At 45.3% G+C, this 1,654-nt stretch overlaps 1 pseudogene; it reads right to left on the minus strand.

Moving 5' to 3' along the window:
- Positions 1 to 421: 421 nt before the first annotated feature.
- LOC102531569 (glyceraldehyde-3-phosphate dehydrogenase pseudogene) lies at positions 422 to 1,348 on the minus strand (annotated as a pseudogene).
- Between the last annotated feature and the right edge of the window lie 306 nt (positions 1,349 to 1,654).

Here is a 1,654-nt window from a genome sequence, read left to right on the forward strand (position 1 = left end):
GTACGATTATGCAGGTTATGTTTCTGTTGTGACTGTTTCAGTTGCCTTGTTTAATCCAGATAAATGTAATCCACCTCATTAGAATTCTTGTCCAAAGGAGAATGAAGCTAGTCTGACCTGACTTATCCTTTGTAAACTCATCCTAGCTTCTGCTGACCTCCACTTCCATTTCTAAGTGTTCACAAACTATGTCTTTTTCTTTTCTTTTTCCTTTTTGGCTGTGTACAGTGTTCTTTATTGATGATACATGACAAGGTAGGGTTCCCTGATCCCCTCTCCTGTTCTTCAGAAGATCTGGGATAGAAACTGTTGAAGAGGCTCAGTGTGTTGGGGGATTGAGTTAGGGCAAGGACTCCTCAGCATCTGAAGGTCTCTTTCTCCCTCCTCTTGTTCACACTGAGGCTGGTAGTCCAGGGAGCTCTTACTCCTTGGAAGCCATGTGGGCCATGAAGCCCGCTACCCCACTGCTGTAGCCAAACTCATTGTGATCGCAGGAAGTGAGACTGACAAGTAGTCACTGAGCGCAACACCAGCCCCAGCATCAAAAGCGAAGGAGGGAGTATCACTGTTAAAGTCACAGGAGTCATCCTGGTCCTCAGTACAACCCAGGATGTCCTTCAGGAGGCCCTCACATCCCTGCTTCACTACCGTCTCAATGTCATCATATTTGGCAGCTTTCTCCAGACCGCAGGTCAGACCCATGAACAACATATTGGAGCTGGGACACGGGAGGCCATGCCAGTAAGCTTCCAGTTCAGCTCAGGGGTGACCTCGCCCACAGTCTTGGCAGTGCCAATAGAAGCAGGGATGATGTTCTAGACAGCCCCCCACAACCAGCATGCCACAACTTCTCAGAGGAGCCATCTGTAATCTGGGTGGCAGTGATGGCATAGACTGTGGTCATGAGTCCCTCCATCATGGCAGAATCATCATGGATGACCTTGGCTAGAGGGGTCAAGCAGTTGGTGGTGGAGGAGGCATTGCTGACAGTCTTGAGGGTATTGTCCTCCACTTCTTGTGATTTATGCACAAACACAGGGGCATCAGCAAAAGGGCAGAGATGATGTTGACGCTTTTGGTTCCATTGTCAGTGAAATCCACAACATATTTGGCACTAGTGTCGCCCCATTTGATATGAGTGGGGTCTTGCTCCTGGAAGATGAAGACTGGCCTTCCATTGATAACAAAGCGTCCCATTCTCAGTCTTGATTGTGGCATAACTTGCTATGGGTGGAATCCTTCTGGAACATGTAGATCATGTAGTTGTGACAATATCCATTTTGCCAGAGTTAAAAGCATCCCTGGTGACCAGGCATCCAACATGGCCACAGCCATTTGCTCTGACCTTCACGACTGTGTCTCAGGGATGCAGCTGATGCTGCACAAAAAAATGCAACTGTCTGTCCAAGAGGGGAGACTAGAGAGCCCTGTTTTTATATATTTTTATTGAAGTATAGTCAATTTCTGGTATACAGCATAATACTTCATATAGGAACATACATATATTCATTTTCATATTCTTTTTCACCATAAGTTACTATAAGATATTGAATATAGTTCCCTGTGCTATACAGTATAAACTTGTTGTTTATCTGACAGCCTTATTTTTAAAATACTTACCAAATTGTGCTTAAGATTCTCAAGGTCTAATGTT

The sequence above is a fragment of the Vicugna pacos genome, chromosome 10 (assembly GCF_048564905.1).
Source record: "Vicugna pacos chromosome 10, VicPac4, whole genome shotgun sequence".
Classification (NCBI taxonomy): domain Eukaryota; kingdom Metazoa; phylum Chordata; class Mammalia; order Artiodactyla; family Camelidae; genus Vicugna; species Vicugna pacos.